This window comes from Anolis sagrei, chromosome 1 (assembly GCF_037176765.1).
Source record: "Anolis sagrei isolate rAnoSag1 chromosome 1, rAnoSag1.mat, whole genome shotgun sequence".
In the NCBI taxonomy this organism is placed as follows: domain Eukaryota; kingdom Metazoa; phylum Chordata; class Lepidosauria; order Squamata; family Dactyloidae; genus Anolis; species Anolis sagrei.
In genome coordinates this window covers 290510553-290529284 of record NC_090021.1, presented here as the reverse complement: position 1 = coordinate 290529284, position 18732 = coordinate 290510553, and the positions used below count along the sequence as shown (strand labels likewise).

Here is an 18732-nt window from a genome sequence, read left to right as displayed (position 1 = left end):
CCGTTCACCATCTCCGAAAGCAGTTACTACACTACCAACTCAAAAACCAAGTTGGAAAAGAGATTTAAAGATTGGCTTAAATCCAACTTTTAAAACTGTGCATAGACACCAAGAACTGGGAAGCCCTGGCCCTTGAGTGCTCTAACTGGAGGTCAGCTGTGATCAGCAGTGCTGTAGAATTTGAAGAGCCAAATGTGCCAAGAGGATGGCACTTCAAGCCAACCTTAACCGGGACCGTCTTCCACCTGGAAACCGATGTCCTCACTGTAGAAGAACATGCATATCCAGAATAAGGCTCCACATCACCTACGTACCCACCACCAAGGCCCTAGGCTTGGAAGGCCATCATACTCAGACAACGAGGGATCGCCAAAGTAACTAAGTAGATATTTATGTTGAAACCTCCTCTTGGCACCATTTGGGATCATTCAAAGGAAACCTTTGATCCTATTTTTTAATAGAGGGAAAACCTGGAGTTCTCAGGTGCCCCACAAAAGGTCTGGAACTCAATGAAATCCCACCCACCCACCCACCCCCCCACACTTTTTCCACCCCTGCTTTACTGGAATGAAATTGCCATTCAAACGATAGTCCAATTAGCATTTGGTTTAAAGATAAAGAGCTAATAAGAAGAAGGGAGTGCAAGGGCCTTGAACTTGATAATTGTCATTAACATCTGTACAGCAAACTAAGAAGATGCATAGGTCACCTGTTTTCAGCCTATTCTGCCACATTAAAATGAACAGAATGCCTATTTAATTTGCAGTACTTATTTCGAAATGAGCAAACAAACAAATAGCATATGCAATATTAATGCAAATAATCGCCCACTCCTATCTTCTGTTTTGGTGTTCAGTTAAGTGGCTGCTCTCTTATTAAAATATATCCACAGAAGATCCCTTTCCCATAGGTAGATAAGATTTGTTCAAAAACATTATAAAACTACCTTATTTAAGTCAGCAATATTTTGACAGTCTGTTTTTGCAATTTAATGTATTTGGCTAAATTTGGCATAATGCAATTCAAAGGAAGTTTATAATACCTATGCCTCCACCGATAAGTAAAAGTAATTTTTAAAATGCTAGGTAAAGGTAAAGATTTTTCCTTGACATTAAGTCCAGTCATGGGGGGTGGTGCTCATCTCCATTTCCAAGGTCATGTCGCCAGCATTACCTTCTCACTGAAGCAGTACCTATTGATCTACTCACATTGGCATGTTTTTGAACTGCTAGATGGGCAGAAGCTAGGGCTAACAGCAGGAGCTCACCTCACTCCCTGGATTCAAACCGCCAACCTTTTGGTCAACAAGTTCAGCAGCTCAGCAGCTTAACCCACTGCGCCACCAGGGGCACCAAAATGCTAATTTATATAGAACTAAATCGATAGTTTGTTTAGTTCAATATTGTATACTGTGAGTAGGACAAGTTCTCAGAATTTTAACACAGAAGTCTTTCAGAATATTTTATTTGTGCCAGGGCCTCTACAATTAAAATAAAAGCTGATTCTCATCCTTCCTTAAATTATTGCCACTTTGTGCCAGATGTTCTCATGGCTTCAGTTCTCATTTTGAAGGCACTTCCTTAGGATTTTCACACAGAAATACAGAATTATTACAAATGTGTTGGTACATGGAGACCACTGTATCTATGTGGGTTCAGCTGCTGGACCTACCATAGATACAAAAAAAATCACTACCATTTCCTCCTCCTATAGGCAATCACTCAAGGCTGAGTATGATTGTCTTCCAGAAGGAAGAGTCTTGGCAGTGGACCTATAAATGACTGTGAAGACCTATTCTGGATCCACGTGGTCTTTCACAAAGAGGTCATTTCCAGGCGGAAGACAGTCCCAGCAAGGATTACTTGACACTCCTTCCTCTTGGCACTTTTCTTCTTTTTTACTCTGTACATATGCCTCTTCAAAATCCATAGCACTGTTGGTAACAGCTGAGTTGCCAGCGCTTCCCAGTTCTTGGTGTTTATACTACATTTTTAGATTAGCTTTAAGCCCATCTTTAAATCTCTTTTTTGTCCACTGAAATTTCATTTTCTGTTCTTAAGTTGAGAATAAAGTAACGATTTTGGGAAATGATGATTGAACATTCGGACAACGTGGCCAATCCAGCAAAGTTGATGGAAATCATTTCAGTCATTTCAATGCTGATGGATTTTGTTTCCTCCAGAATGCTGACATTTGTCCACCTGTCTTCCCAAGAAATTTGCAGGATTTTTCAAAGGCAACACTGATGGAATGTTTGCAGAAGTTAAGAATGATGTTTGTAGATGGTCCATGTTTCAAAGATGTGCAATATTGTTGGAAGGAAGCTTCATAAACAAGCATCTTGGTATCCCTACGGATGTCCCGATCCTCAGATATTCTATGCTTCATTTGTCGCCCTAGGGCTGAGAGCGGCGGTTAACAAATGCAGCAAATAAATAAATAAATAAATAAATTCATTTGTGCACAACAGTCACCCAGTGTACCTGAGTGAAAGTTGGTTCTATATTGCCAAATAATGCAGTTTAAACTGCATTATGTGATTCTACAGTGATGATATAATGCAGTTCCCTGTCATTCAAACTGCATTATATGATCAGTGTAGAACCAGCTTAAATATCACTGTACTTCTTTCAACAGTGGATTTTCAAAATAGATATTACTGGAAGAAAGGGAAAAGACAAACTACCTAGAGAAATTTGAGGAGAGGACTACAGAAGGGTGCATCAACTAAATTCCTCTTGCATTATGATGGATGTGCCCCAGATGTGCCCTTGTGCCACCATAATTGTACAAAAGGTAAAGGTTTTCCACTGACTTTAAGTCCAGTTATATCTGACTCTGGGGTTTGGTGCTCATCTCCATTTCTAAACCGAAGAGCCGGCGTTGTCCGTAGACACCTCCAAGGTCATGTGGCTGGCATGGAGCGCTGTTAGAGGGTCTTTTTGTTAATTGTACAAAAAGACCTCCTTATTTTGGAAATACCTGTTTAGCTGTTGATCTCTCACCTTTCTAAAGCCATGTCATCTTGAGGGCTCACCTCTTTGTCTCCAATGAATATAAAAGATTCTCATCCCACCTTCCTTAGGGAGTAAGATGAATTGTCAAACACAAAAAACAGCATTAAACAGATATGCATAGAATCATAGACTCATCAAGCTGGAAGAGACCTCTAGAGCCCTCCAGTCCACCCCCCTGCCAAGCAGGAAAATTACATTCAGAGCACCCCTGACAGATGGCCATCCAGCCTCTGTTTAAAAGCCATTAAAGAAGGGGCCGCCACCACACTCTGGGGTAGAGTGTTCCACTGCTGAACGGCTCTCACAGTTAGGAAGTTCTTCCTAATGTTCAGGTGGAATCTCCTTTCCTGTAGTTTGAAGCCCATGTTCCATGTCCTAGTCTCCAGGGCAGCAGAAGACAAGCTTGCTCCCTCCTCCCTATGACTTCCCCTCACATATTTATATATGGCCATCATGTATCATTGTTGTGGGCTTCTCTAATGTCCACAAATACCCTTTCTGTTTGGGGATTCTCTAGTAATCAACCATGAGCACAGAAGCTAAAGCTGACCACCATGTCAAGGACTGGAACCTGGAAGCATTTTAGGAACTCCAAGTAATGTTCTTGACATGTTAGAAAAGTTCATCTCTGAGATGAAGCTGACAAGAACCACTGCCTCCCTGCCCTTCGCCCTATGCCAACACCGAAGGAGGTGGGGATGCAGGGGGAGTAGATTCTTATAAATAGATCTGTTCCTGTTTTATGTGTAAATCCAGGGCTTTCTGTGCTCATGACATCATCCTCTTCCCCATGGCAACTTCCTACCAGGTCAAAATTACCAGGCAACATTTGGGAAATGTAATGCTCTACAACGAACAAGTTGATTCTTGATGTAATTGAGAAATAAAACAGAGGAGGACGGGACAGGATCTGTGGGAGGAGCAAAGGCAGTGGGCCCGCTGTCAGAACTGGAAAGGTTGCTTCTATTTTTACAGTTTTAAAGCAATATTTTCCACTCTCCCTCCCTCCCCATTTTTAATAACTATCCTTGTCAAAGTGAGGAAGTGGGTGGGCATCAGCTCTCACTTTTGTGTGCCTGGAGAGAAGATGTACAGGTGACTAAGCAGAAGGCTCAAGAATGACTCACTTCTGACTTATTTCTCCCTCCCGCTTTCCTTCCCTTTTTCTTTTCCAATTTGTCAATCTGGGATTTAATTCCTCTCCATTACCAAACAAATTCAGACTGTACCAAGCTGCCAAGTTTATTCTTTTTTCACCATTCATAAAAATAGTTTGTACTTGGATATAACACATGTGCTAAAATTAAAATGAAGAATTCTCTTTGAACTGATTCCCTCCCGATACAGCTTGTTGTTATGTGTTTTCAAGACAGCTCTGATTTCTGGGAAAGCTGTCCTTGTGGTGATTTGGACCTTGGCCTTTCAGAGTCCAACTCTAGTATTTGAGCCACTTCTAAATTTCTTCCAGGGATGTACAAAGTATATTGACAACTGGGAGAAAAGCATTGCATTTTTGGGCACGGGGATCCATTTTTAAGTGGTTATCTCAATTTTAACTAAATTGAGTGGATGCAATTCTGGAGGAAAACCATATATGTATATGTATGTATAGTATATGGGCCCGCTGGTGGTGCAGCAGGTTAAACTGATGAACTGCTGAACTTGCTGACCGAAAGTTCGGCGGTTCCAATCTGAGGAATGGGGTGAGCTCCTGCTGTTAGTCCCAGCTTCTGCCAACTTTTGAAAACATACAAATGTGAGTAGATCAAAAGACATCACTTCTGCGGGAAGGTAACAGCACTCCATGCAGTCATGCTGGCCACATGATCTTGGAGGTGTCTACACACAATGCCGGCTCTTTGGCTTAGAAATGGAGAAGAGCACCACCCCCCAGAGTCATACGTGACTAGATTTAATGTCAGGGGAAGCCTTTACCTTATATGTAGAATCATAGAATCATAGTGTTGGAAGAGACCTAATGGGCCATCCAGTCCAACCCCCTACCAAGAAGCAGGAAAATTGCATTCAAAGAAACCCTGACAGATAGTCATTGAGCCTCTGTTTAAAAGCTTCCAAAGAAGAAGCCTCTACCACACCCCGGGGCAGAGAGTTCCACTGCTGAACAGTTCTCACAGTCAGGAAGTTCTTCCTAATGTTTCAATGGAATCTCCTTTCCTGTAGTTTGAAGCCATTGTTCCACGTCCTAGTCTCCAGGGCAGCAGAAAACAAGCTTGCTGCCTCCTCCCTATGACTCACCCTCACGTATTTATACATGACTATCATGTCTCCTCTCAGCCTCCTCTTCCCAGCTCTTTAAGCCGCTCCTCATAGGGCTTGTTCTCCAGATCATTGATCATTTTAGTCGCCCTCCACTGGACACATTCCAGTTTGTCAACATCTCCCTTCAATTGTGGTGCCCAGAACTGGACACAGTATTTCAGATGTGTTCTGACCAAGGAAGAATAGAGGGGTAGCACGATTTCCCTGGGTCTAGACACTAGACTCCTATTTATGCAGGCCAGCATTCTATTGGCTTTTTTGGCTGCCACATCCCAGTGTTGGCTCATGCTTAACTTGTCCACAAGGACTCCAAGATCTTTTTCACACGTACTGCTGTTGACCCAGGCGTCCCCCATTCTGTATCTTTGCATTTCATTTTTTCTGCCTCATTATAATCTATTCTGGGACTTCCGAATTCAGACTGACAGAGTTTTGGAGCACAATACTACCGACCTCAAGATCCATGGAAAAAAGAAAGTATGGATCTCTGATATTGCAATCACAGGCAATGGCAGAATTTATGAGAAGCAACTGGAAAAGCTTACATGATACAATGATTTAAAGATCGAATGGCAAAGACTCTGACACAAGCCAGTCAAGGTGGTCCCAGTGGCTTCAAAATACAGGAAAGGAGATTCTGCCTGAACATTAGGAAGAACTTGCTAACTGTGAGAGCTGTTCTATGATTCGATGATGATGATGATGATGATGATGTTATTGGCCAGCAACCTTGGGGGCATCTGTATTGTAGAATTAATATAGGGGTATTCCAAACAGGAGAATTCCAGACAAGAAACAATCAGGGCCAGCTAATCACCTCCCAACAAAGGATTCCCCCAGGCAGTAAGAAACTGCTAGGCCGTTAAATGCTAATCAAAGTAGTCAATTGAAACCTTCACACCTACCTCAAACAGACAAAGAGGTTTTTTTCTCCCACCCTGAACATTCCACAGATATATAATACTACTAATAATAATACAATGTTTTATATATATATATATATATATATATATATATATAATATTACATGTAACATTACTAATAATATTACAATATGTTGTTGTTCATTCATTCAGTCGCTTCAGACTCTTCGTGACCTCATGGACCAGCCCACACCAGAGCTCCCTGTTGTCCGTCACCACCTCCAGCTCCTTCAAGGTCAAGGCAGTCACTTCACGGATACCACCCATCCATCTTGCCCTTGGTTGTCCCCTCTTCCCCTTTCCTACCATTTTCCCCAGCATAATTATCTTGTCTAAGCTTTACTGTCCTCTTATGATGTGGCCAAAATACTTCATCTTTGCCTCTACTATCCTTCCCTCTAATGAGCAGTTGGGCTTTATTTTCTGAAGTATGAACTGGTTGGATCTTCTCGTAGTAGTACAATATAGTAATATATAATACTGATATTGTACTATGCTAATAATTTAATATATTGTATGTATATATATCTTGTAAGCTGCTCTGAGTCCCCTTCGGGGTGAGAAGGGTGGCATATAAATGTCGTAAAAAAATAAATAAACCCCACTTGTCTAGTTTCCAACAGACTCCTCAACCCCTGAGGATGCCTGCCATAGATGTGGGTGAAATGTCAGGAGAGAATGCTTCTGGAACATGGTCCTACAGCCCGAAAAACCTACATCAACCCACTGATTCCGGCCATGAAAGCCTTCAACAATACATTGAACAACAACAAGGTTACCAGCCAGCAACCTTGGGGGCATCTAAATTGTAGAATTAATGCAGTTCGACCCCACTTTAATAGATGGGCTTCATGCTATAGAATAGTGGGAGTTGTTTGGAGAAGCTCTGGCAGTCTTCCCCAGAGAAGGATCAAGAGTTCTTTCTCCCACTCTGGACTTTCCACAGATATAAAAACCCTATTTTCCTAGTTTCCAACAAACCTCACAACCTCTGAGGATACCTGCCGTAGATGCAGGCGAAACGTCAGGAGAGAATGCTTCTAGGACATATAGCCCGAAAAACCTACAACAACCCAGGGCTCAAGACCTTGTAGAAGCACCCCCCCCCCACCCCCTCCAGTGACTCCATTCCCATTGAAGCGGTGCCAAAGCGTGGAGGCGTCCCAAGGCGCGCGCCGACCTGTGTGTGTCCCTCTCTTTCCCCGCCTTTCTTGCGCGTGTTTCCTTCTCCACCCGAAGCTCAAGGGAGGAGGGTTGTGGGGAATGTGATGTTCGCCTCCAGCGAGGGATGTTGCTTTCCCTCCTCCCCAGACAAGCAGCAGCCTGCAGCCCGCGAGAGGCAGGCAAGACTTGGAGGGAAGGAGCTCCCCGAGGAAAAGCAGGAGAGACTTGGAGGTGAGAGGCTCCTGGGCATTCGCGGCAGGGAAGGGAGGCTTGGGCTGGCTGCTTGGTGGTGGCCTTCGCTTCTGCGGATGGAGATTTGCGACGTGTTCGGACCCTCGGCAAATGAGGAAATGTTGAGGTGCCGCCTTCCCTCTTTTGCAGAGCTTGGGAAAAGTTCCTCATGGGACTCCCTCTCTCCCCCTCTCTCTACCTTCAGGTCCCCTGGCGACTCTTAATAGAGACCCCATGGATTTCTTCAGGGCTTTCTTGGCAAGGAATAAACAGAGAGGGTTTTGCCACTGCCTTCCTCTGAATTCCGTAGGGTTTTCTTATCAGGCCTTTCCTCTAAATCAGGTATGAGCAAACTTGGGCCTTCCAGGTGTTTTGGACTTCAACTCCCACCATTCCTAACAGCCTCAGGCCCTTTTCTTTTCCCCCTCAGCCACGTAAAAGGAAGGGGCCTGAGACTGTTAGGAATGATGGGAGTTGAAGGCCAAAACACCTGGAAGGCTCAAGTTTGCTCATACTTGTTTTAGAGGAATTGACTGGTTAGAAAACCCTCAGCTTAAGCGGCTGAGGAGGGAAAGGAAGGGGCCCCGAGGCTGTTAGGAATGATGGAAATTGAAGTCCAAAACACCTGGAAGGCTCAAGTTTGCTCATATCTGTTTTAGAGGAATGGACTGATAAGAAGACCCTCCGCTTATAAGAAAACCCTCAGCTTAAGCGGCTGAGGGGGAAAAGGAAGGGGCCTGAGGCTGTTAGGAATGATGGGAGTTGAAGTCCAAAACACCTGGAAGGCTCAAGTTTGCTCATATCTGTTTTAGAGGAATTGACTGGTTAGAAAACCCTCAGCTTAAGCGGCTGAGGAGGGAAAGGAAGGGGCCCGAGGCTGTTAGGAATGATGGAAATTGAAGTCCAAAACACCTGGAAGGCTCAAGTTTGCTCATATCTGTTTTAGAGGAATGGACTGATAAGAAAACCCTCCGCTTATAAGAAAACCCTCAGCTTAAGCGGCTGAGGGGGAAAAGGAAGGGGCCTGAGGCTGTTAGGAATGATGGGAGTTGAAGTCCAAAACACCTGGAAGGCCCAAGTTTGCTCATATCTGTTTTAGAAGAATGGACTGATAAGAAAACCCTCTGCTTATAAGAAAACCCTCTGCTTAAACAGCTTAGGGGAAAAGGAAGGGGCCCCGAGGCTGTTAGGAATGATGGGAGTTGAAGTCCAAAACACCTGGAAGGCTCAAGTTTGCTCATATCTGTTTTAGAAGAATGGACTGATAAGAAAACCCTCAGCTTAAGTGGCTGAGGCAGAAAAGGAAGGGGCCTGAGGCTGTTAGGAATTATGGGAGTCCAAAACACCTGGAAGGCTCAAGTTTGCCCATGCCTGCTCTACAATATAACCTACAGCACCTACAATATAACCTACAATATAACCTACAGTTGGATGAACGATTCATTGGAGGTTGTTCATCCAACTATCTCTCTGTTCACTCCTTCAAGCCCTCTGGCAATTTTTGGAGATCCAATGCATTTTGCAAGGTTTTCTCTAGACAAGGAATGGTCAGATGTAGTATTGCCAGTTCCACCTAAACAATAGGAAGCACTTCCTGACAGTTAGAGCTGTTCAATCGTGAATTATGCTGCCCAGAAGCCTGATGGACTTGCCCTCTCTGGAAGGAGGATGGCCATCTGTTAGGAGTGGCCATCTGTTTGGAGTGCTTTGATAAAGTGTTCGTGCATGGCAGTATGAGGTTGGACTAGATCAGTGATTCTCAACCTTCCAAATGCCATGACCCCTTAATACAGTTTCTCATCATGTGGTGACCCCCAAGCATAAAATTTTTTTTGTTGCTACTTCATAATTCATTTTTGCTGCTGTTATGAATTGTAATGTAAATATCTGATATGCAGGATGCATTTTCATTCACTGGACCAAATTTGGCACAAATACCTGATATGAATACTGGTGAGGTTGAGGGAGGGATTGATTTTGTCATTTGAGAGTTGTAGTTGCTGGGATTTTTAGTTCACCTACAATCAAAGAGCATTCTGAACTCTACCAAGGATAGCATTGGACCAAACTTCCCACACAGAGCTCCCATGACCAACATTTTTCTGATGGTCTTTGGTGACCCTCTAACACCCCTCTTGTGACCCCCCCCCCAGGGTCCCAACCCCCAGGTTGAGAAACACTGGACTAGATGATCCTTGTGATCTCTTCTGACTCTAGGTTTCTATGATTTTTGTGAACTATACATAGTATAGATCACCTTGGATTATTTTTAATCTCTAATCCTAGTACTAGCTATTTCTGTGCACACAGCTTCAAGTCCATTGATGTTTTCCCCATGGATTTATAGGGTTTTCTTAGGCAAGGAATGGTCAGAGATGGTTTTGCCAGTGCCACCTAAACGTTTGGAAGAATGTCCTGATGTTGGGTTGCGGTGAGTTTTGTGAGCTGTATGGCCATGTTCCAGAAGCATTCTTTCCTGACATTTCACCCATATATATGGCAGCCATCCCAGTGATTCCAGCCATGAAAGCCTTTGTCAACACAATGTCCTGATGGTTAGAGCTGTTGAATATTGGAATATACTGTCTGGGAGTGTGGTGGAGTCCCCTTCTATGGAGATTTTTAAGCAAAGGTTAGATGGCCATCTGTCTGGAGTGCTTTCACTGTGTGTCCCTGCCTGGCAGGGGATTGGAATGGGTTGGCCCCTGGGGTCGCTTCCAACTCTGACTGCATGACTTCCTCTGAAATGTAACCTACAGAACCTTGGATTCGTTGGAGGTCTCCCATCCAAGACACAGCTATCTCTATGCTCACAGCTCACAGTCTTCTGACATTTTCTGAAAAACCGTGTCTATCATAGGGTTTTATTAGGCAAGGAATACTCAGAGGTGGTTTTTGCCAGTTCCACCTAAACATTAGGAAGAACTTCCTGATGGTAAGAGCTATTCGGTGGTGGAATATGCCACCTCAGGGAGTGGTGGAGTCTCCTTCTTTGGAAGTTTTAAAGCAGAGGCTGGATGGCCATCTGTCAGAAGTGCTTTGTCTTAGTGTTCCTGCATGGCATATGTGTGTGTGTGTTTATTTTACTATGTATGTATGTTTACGTGGCATCGAATCATTGGCTATCTATATAAGCCGCCTTGAGTCCCCTATGGGGTTAAGAAAGGCAGGGTATAAAGAGGGCAAATAAATAAATAAATGACAGAATGGGGTTGGACTGGATGGCCCTTGGGGTCCCTTCTAACTCTAGGACTCTGTGTCTTTTTTTGAATTATAGTCTACAGCTACATTTCAGAAACAGCTATATTACAAGGATTTGTTGGAGGTCTCCCATCCAAATGCTAACCACAGCTGATTCAGGTTAGCTTCAGTACATCAGAGAGGCTCTGCTGTCTTTGGGGTATTGGGAACATTACAGTTCCCAGATCCTCTCCTGGTATTTAGGGAGTTGTACTCCAAAAAGTGACTTTCCCGAAGAAGGGGACATGGATTTTCCTCACAAGGATTTGATTTGAGGACACTTGTGATTTCACTTCTGTTTCTTGGATGTAGGTCTGATGCAAACTTTTCCTTCTTTTTAGCAGGATATCTAAAGAGGGTTGCGTGTGTCCTGGGAAAGATGAGTGCCAACACAATCTGTGCTGTTGCTTTACATACTTTTCTCTGGTTAAGAATTTGAATCAACCAATGGGAACCATTTTCCAGACCTAAAATCATCAGTAGGTGGAGGCAAAAGGTAAGTGTTTTAACCCTATAATGCCCGTTTTTAGCTTTACCAGACCGTAATAAGCATTATTTAAGTTTATCTATCAGATGTAAGGGACTGGCAGTTTTGCCCCCAATGAGCCAGGACCTGTTGTTTTATTTGTTTCAGTGTCTATAATGGTTTCTTTCTTTCCTGGAAACTTTCCAGGGATGGGCAGCTGTTGGTTTGTGGACTGGCACCAATCCATGAACCCACCACTTTGAATAGCACTGATCTAACTGTCGAGACTTTAGCCCAAATAATTGGACCAATAAGTACTATAGGAGCTGTTGCTCAACTAGTCTATGAATTTAATAAAATTAGAGTGGGGAATCTTCATCTATATTTAAACAGTATGGGGTGTGCAAAGGATGTGAAATAAAGATAGTTTCTGTAGTGTTTGTGAATGGATTTTTACTTGCTCCGAGGTCTGATTTAAAATGCAATAGTATCAAGAGAATGGGAAACTCATTTAAGTCACCTGAACAGATTTCCTATGTAATCCATATTATTCTGGAGTATAAGGATACAGAAAATTGCATTTTTTAAATGGGAGCTTCATTTGTAAATGTACTATTTCCTTGGGAGGTGGTTACTGGAAATGCCTCAAACTGGTTAAATGGATTAAGAATAAAATGACTACTGAGATTAAGTTCCAGATTCCTATGCTTTGTATAATTTGTTTAAAATAGAACAGATTTCTGCTAATACATATTCTGGCTAATAGAACGTAGATCCTCATTGAACCAAGTAGATGAGTGTATTGGCAAAGGCTTTCATGGCTGGAATCACTGGGTTGTTGTAGGTTTTTCGGGCTGTATGGCCATGTTCTAGAAGCATTATCTCCTGACATTTCACCTGCATCTATGGCAGCCATCCTCAGAGGTTGTGAGGTCTGTTGGAAACTAGGAAAATTGGGTTTATGTATCTGTGGAAAGTCCAGGGTGAGATTAGGAACTCTTGTCTGTTGGAGCTACGTGTGAATGTTTCAATTGGCCACCTTGATTAGCATTTGATGGCCTGTCAGTTTTTAGGTGTGGCTTGTTACTGCCTGGGGGAGTCCTTTGTTGAGAAGTGATTGGCTGTCCCTGATTGTTTCTTGTCTGGAGCTCCCCTGTGTTTGAGTGTTTCAAAGAGTAATAAGTGACTATGAGAAGGAATATTGCTGAAATACTGCTGGAATAAAATTAAGCTCTCAAAATTACAGTTGCAACATTTTCAAACAGCAATATGAAATAGTCCTTGCTGGTGCTGGGCCAGCTCAGGATTGGCTGGTACATGCACAGATTTTCCATTTTCAAAACAATATTTTATATTTGTTTGAACTTTGAATTTATTTTAATGGCTTTTAACTGGGAATTTTTAAACACTTTTGATATTTAATCCAATTTAATGTTCGTATTTTTGTATATTTTAAATGGTTATGATGATGCTTTTATGTTAAGCTACTTTGAGTCCCCTTTCCCGGAGATAAGGTAAGGTAAAGGTTTTCCCTGATCTTAAGTCTGGGGAGTGGGGCTGATCTCCATTTCTAAGCTGAAGAGCCGGCATTATCTGCAGACACCTCCAAGGTCATGTGGCCAGCATGACTGCATGGAATGCTGTTACTTTCCCGCAGAAGTGGTTCCTATTGATCTACTCACATTTGCATGTTTTCGAAGGTTGGCAGAAGCTGGGCCTAACAGCAGGAGTTCACCCTATTCCCCAGATTCGAACTGCCAAACGTTCAGTCAGCAAATTCAGCAGCTCAGAGGTTTAACCCACTGTGCCACCAGGAGGCTTATTCGGGGGGAGATAAAGCGGGGTATAAATTAATATAATAATATAATTATTATATTATATTGTCCACCTTCTGCAAGAACCTAAAAACATGGATGTTCTGCTGTGCCTTTGACTAGGCAGTTCCAAAGAATTGGCCCAATGTTACCTAGCCCTCCGCTCTACCATCCTGACATTTTAATGCCCATGAGCATTATCCTCCCAGCCCTGTCTTTCTGAATTTTGCACATTCCCTTAGTTCTATCTAGGAATTTGCACAAACCCAGAGCCTTCTGAATGCAGCACTTTTATCATTCTGTATGTTACTGTTTTTATGATGTTATTTTTATTGTGATATGTTTTATTTGGGTTTGTTTTGATGCCATTTTATTGTGCTGTTTTTAACTTTGTGCTCTCTGGGCTTGTCACTTTGTAAGCCGCTCCGAGTCCCTTAGAGGAGATGGATGCAGGGTATAAAAATTAAGTTATTATTATATTATATTTGGTGACTTGAAGTTTCCCTCATGGATTACAAGCCTCATGTGTTGAAGGCATAGGGGAAATTGCCGATCCTAAATTTCTTGGTTTGTTGAGAGCAGGAACAATAGACCAACACCTGAGCATTTGGTTTGCATCAAAATGCCCTTTGTGCCAAATGCTGTGGGTCCATCTGCTGGGATTGCAGCTGGCATGACGCTGCTCTTCCTCCTCCTCCCGAACAGCAAGGCAGAGGCATTCTCAGATTGTGCCTCCTGTGAATCTCCCTCAGGCGCATGCATAACTGAGAGTAGGAGGAACGGGCACCACTTACACATGGAACAGATGGATTTGTATCTGAGACCAAATTACTCATGCCACATGCTCCAAGTTTAGTCTGTTGTGAGCACAGTTTGTACCTAAGTAGCCGTGTTAGTCTCTTGCAGCATAAAAAGAGGGAAGGGGGAGAAAAATAAAAAAAGAAATGTGTATCACCATAATATGAATTGATTGTTATTTCCACATGAGCTTTTATGGGTATAAACCAGGCATGGGCAAACCTCAGCCATCCAGATGTTTTGGACTCCAACTCCCACAATTCCTAACAGCTGGTAGGCTATTAGGAATTGTGGGAGTTGAAGTCCAAAACACCTGGATGGTCAAAGTTTGCCCATGCTTGGTATAAACCTACTTCTTAGGTTGCTCATTCAATATGTGTGTGTGTGTCATATGATTTCTATCATGCATTTCTCCCAAATGGGACACAACCATACTGTTTTTTTGTCAACAAAAATCTACTAAAATGCTCTCTCTTATTTCTATACAAGTTTACTTATGTATTTATCATGGACTTGTTATCAAATAGAACTGGACAGTAACCAATTTGGGCAAACTGGCCCATGATTGCACAGAAGCAACAGCAGCAGACATGAGAACCATAAATTTAGGTGGCTAACTGCTTGTTCTCTTTATGGCTGTTTATGAGAGGAAACTTTGATAGGTTAATTTGTCATTTTAGGAAAAGAAAAGCTTTATCTCCCCAAATTCCCACTTTAAGCATAAATCTTAATAATTCAGGGGGCATTTGTCTTTACTTGTGCTGCTGGTTGCATTGCCATGAAGAGTGCTGAGTGGGTGAGGAAATGAAAGAGACTATAGCAAACCATTAAAGGAGCAATAAGGCGTTTTTGCTGCAAATTCTAGAAATTACCTCTTGCAAACGTTTGGTGCCTACTCCACACACACATATGGCTTTTCCTGTGTTTATTTATTTTGCTAATATTACGGCAGTCTTTGTTATCGGGGAAAGCTGGGTGAGTACAGAAGCAACCGCAATATTCCTTGGGCACAAGAACCTGTGACAAGCAAAAGCTAGATGTTCCTTAATTAATAGTGATTGTTGTTCTTTGTTTAAGATACAAGTGAAATCCCAGGAATTTAAATAGAAACTATTCATAACCTTTTCTATCATTGAGCCATTGTTAGTCATTCTTCATGAACAACAACTCATGAGGAGATGTGTGACATCCCTATGAAACTGACAAAACACAATGTAAAGATATTATGGAGTTGGGCTGGATAATAAACTCTCATGGTGCTGAATTCAAATGCAGTGTGGAGTGAAAGTAATCAAATTTGGCTACGATATTTCAGTTGCATTATGGATGACCTGTCACAGAGACTACACTTCTAGGACTGTCAATATAACATTTCAGAAATAATGAGGTAATATGGTGTCCAGGTAGCCATTAGGATAATTCCATTCCTGAAACAACTCATCTGCATTATTGCAGTCACATTCTTGCATTTCTGCACCTGATATTGTGCCAGATTAAGGGTATAATTTTGTGCACTTCCCAATTCTGGTCTTGCGGCTGGCATGACACTGACGAATTGGTGCCTGGCCAATAACTGGATTCAAACATCTCAGACTATAAGTAGGACTTCACCTAGAGGACTTCCTCCTCCTACTCCTACTCCTAAACAATGTTCTTGGAAATGACTTGATTTGGTTTAATGTATTACTATTTTGTTACCAATTTTATTTTGGTAAAATTAAAATGCCATCAGAATATTGAAAATTTTCCTCCTTTTCCTGCTCTGCACCATTCCTCTGCCAACATCTTTGTTCATTCCTCTTTCATCTCATGAGTGATTAGGGATGTACTTTTCAAAGAAATTATTTTAAAAGTGCAATGGCAACTGTCTCTTGGGAAACATACCTAGGATCTTTAATGTTACAGGAATAATCTTTCTAGCTGAAGAATGTTTCATGTTGAAGGACAGTAGATATGAACCCATTTTTTGAATTGTTGAAAGCCAGTTTAGACACAATAGAAATCAGTTTTACGCTAATGTACTTCTGCTCTCATGTTTTATTTATTTCACTGTAATCTTTGTTTCTCAGTAAATTGGCTAAGAAACATCACAAAAAACAAATTAAACAATAAAGCCATTGCAATCACCGCAATAAGCAATAAATGTAAAAACAAATTGGAAAGATATGTCTTCACACTGTTCCAAAAAGCCTAGACAGTGGGAACTGATTGAGGGAACTTTCATACCCTTCAGCAGTTCACTGGGACACCTGTGGCTGTGCAACACTGGAGAATAAGCAAAAGGCCATGGAACAAGATGGTAAAGTTATGAATTAGGAAGAGCACGCGAAACTACTGCACTATTTTAAACAGAGGGATTTTGAAATGTATATAGTTTGTTGAGGAAAGCCAGGGGAGGAAAGAAAACTAATATTCTCTGCATGTATGTATGTGTGCATGTGCACATATGGATACATGTCCATATGAAGTGATTTAGCTAGGGCTGTGGATAGAAAGTCCAAGCCTGGCAAGCGTATGCTAAACCATAAAGGCCAGGACAGAGAAACCAACTCACTAGGCTGAAGACAAGCCTCAAATCATATTAAAATTTCAGTAGGATTTAATACAATTTGACCAAAAAGGATGCAAGTATAGCAATTTGCTTCAAAATGTACAAGCATAAAGATATAGAGAAATGCAAGACATCCTATATATTTCTGACTGCCATTCAAACCTCCTGCTCTCTCCCCTGATTGTTTGGAAAGGAGGTTGGTCAGGATCTTGCGCTCGGATTGGCTGAGAGCTCCATTGATGTCACTGCCTCCAGGCGGGGATTCTCTTGACAGGGAGAATGGCAGCCAGGGATTGGTCAGACCAGAGGACCAATCAGCTGTAGAGATGCCCCCTGGTAGTGTGCAGTTCAGAGAAAACAATGGCACAGATGTGCTGATGAGATTTTAATTAGCTGATATGTCCAGTTCCATGCCAAACAAAGGTGCAGATCTTGCGTAATCAAGAGCTTGGCTGTCAATAAAAGACTTAACGAATCCATATACTCTGTGCTTCTATTTCCATGAAGAAGTGACAGGAGATTATTTTAACAGGGTCAAAGACAGATAGCTGTCTCTCAGCTACATTTTGATACATTTCTAAGAAGCCATTTATATACATTTCATGTAAGAAATGTCTACAGTATACAGTTTGAAAGAAACAAGTTACATAAAATCATAAAATTGATACAATTTATTGAAGGGTTAGGCACAATATAGTTCATGGGACTACAAATGCTGCTGGGTTCATTCCTGACCTTCTAAAGCAGTGGTTCCCAACCTTTTTTTTTGACCAGGGACCACTTGACCAGGGACCATTCTCCAACATTAGTACCAAAAGTGTTACAAATCAGTTTAGATTTGGTTTGATTATTTGGGGTGCTGATTCAGAAAATTGCCTTGGACAGACCACATCAGCTCTAGTTTCTGATACAGAATGTATGCCATCCAGTAGTCACCATCTGCTCGCCCACAGAAAACAATATTAAACAATCTATAGCTGTCAGCCTCTCCCCTCCTGACATCCCCGTTGCCTTGGCACTATAAGAGGCTTTCACAAGACCAGCCATTCTCATTGCTGCGTGGTTTCGAGGCAAAGGTATCGCAATGGTGAGGCCGCAGACCATATTTTAATTCTTGCGGACCACTGGTGGTCCACGGACCACGGGTTGGGAACCACTGCTCTAAAACCTTGAACTTGTGCAACTCTGGATGTCCGGGAAAGGTTTTTAGTAAAAAAACAAACCCTTATATTTATTTGTTGTCTCTTGGTGAACTATAATTCCTCAGGGGAGGTTACTGTTGTTTAGGTATACGTTATCATCAAATCAATGTATCTGGGAGAGAGGTTGAAAGAGAATTTTGTGTAGAGTTCTAAGGGTGCTATATAATTCAAAGCACATCTTCTTAAGAAACTACCACTTCTCTAGCCTTTAAAAAGTTACATTTATTCCATTTTCCTAAGCCAAAAGGGGATTTGTGATCACAAAGCTGGGGCTTTCCATTCTAATCTCTAAAATGGCTGCAGTATCAGCAACTCATATCCCCACTCTGATCCCAACAGGAAGAGCAAAGTTATTCCTTTCCAGGGTGCAGACTGCTTCCTGATTAGTTAATTTAGTGCAACTCATTTACAGCAACTGAAACAAGTTTTCTATGGTGGAGGAAATGGGGTGTGGGAAGGGAGAGAAACGGGATTTTAAAAAACAGCTGAGAAATCAGAAGAGAAATCAGTATCTGGGGCAGTTTCAGAGAGCAGTACAGAAGACAGCCCTTTCCTGCGTGCTGCTCAAGTGAGATGCTGCAGGTGATGATATTCTCTAAAATGGGCTCCTATCCATTGGTCCTCCAGATTTTTTGTACTCCATCTCTTAGAATTCCTGACAGTTGGCAAAGCTCACTGGGGCTTCTGGGATTTATAGTCCCAAACACTGGAAGGAACAAATGTTGGGAACCACTAGAAGTTCTTCATATGTGGATAGGTTCATAACAAAAAAAGAAAAAAGAAACAGACTTGGATAGCCAGGCCCCAAAGCATTATGGACTAAATTGAACTGAGTCCAGAATGCAGTTGACAACATCTTAAATTGAATTCAGAAAGCAGTTCTTCAAAACTTCAGCTGCTTTGTAGAGGCACAGCCAGATCTTAACTGACACTGGGGGAAACTTATAGCAAAAGTTCCTCTCGTTCCCAATCTGATATAATGTTTAGGATTTATTTATTTATTTATTTATTTATTTATTTATTACCCGCCTCTCCTCGATGTTTGA

The 18732-nt window shown here is 42.1% G+C and overlaps 1 protein-coding gene across 3 annotated transcripts in view; it reads left to right on the top strand.

Annotated features, from left to right (window-relative positions):
- Positions 1 to 7438: 7438 nt before the first annotated feature.
- PAK6 (p21 (RAC1) activated kinase 6) overlaps positions 7439 to 18732 on the top strand; it is a 77245-nt gene continuing 65951 nt past the window's right edge. For 2 of the 3 annotated variants that reach the window (XM_060760266.2, XM_060760213.2), the window contains exons 1-2: positions 7439 to 7615; positions 11197 to 11351. The gene's annotated coding sequence lies outside the window, so the exon portion shown is untranslated. The remainder of the gene's footprint in view (positions 7616 to 11196; positions 11352 to 18732) is intronic. The other variant, XM_060760221.2, reaches the window with a different exon arrangement.